Here is a 755-nt window from a genome sequence, read left to right on the forward strand (position 1 = left end):
TTTATAAGGGTGACATGTGTGCGGCAAGAGAGTGTACATCTCAGTATAAGCTTGATACTCAATTGTCCATGATTACTTGCCACCTTTTAAGAGTGTCCATTAAAGTAGTCAGGCAAACATTTTTCTTGAATGGGACTGACATTTGCAAACCTAAATCAGCCAGAACAACATCATTACATTGAGGCCAAATACCACGACATCCTACAATAAAGCCATGAAATTTTACAGTGGTGCATTTTGTGAGATCTTTGATTTGCTGTGACAGTTCCTGATAATATTTCACTTTACTCTCATACGCTAATTCAAGGGAATTCTGTGAGTTTTCATATCGAATTGAAACATCAATCACTACAGCTGGTTTTCGTAGTACACCTTGATTATTCTTAACATGAGGTTCCCTATATGCCATCCAGCCACACCTTTTTGCTCTATCAATGAGCAGTTCCAGAATTTTGTTATGTCTTTTTATCCTAATGTCCTTGGTTTTAGGACATGCGCCTGAAATATGAGAAATTGTTTCGCAAACATCATTACAATATCTACAAGTAGCAAATGTACAATTTCTTCCTCTAGTGATGGTTTCCCTAGTAGATAAAACATTTGCTCTTAGCATCATCGCAGCTATGTATTGGTTTTCAGCATTTTGTTAGGCTTGCTGATCAAGAAGTTTGAGGTTGGATTACTTGCTAAATATTTTATACCGTCACCTTGGACAGGGAGATTTGCCCATTTCTCAAATTCTTCTTTTCTCCAAT

Source organism: Lissotriton vulgaris, chromosome 5, assembly GCF_964263255.1.
Source record: "Lissotriton vulgaris chromosome 5, aLisVul1.2, whole genome shotgun sequence".
Taxonomy (NCBI): Eukaryota; Metazoa; Chordata; class Amphibia; order Caudata; family Salamandridae; genus Lissotriton; species Lissotriton vulgaris.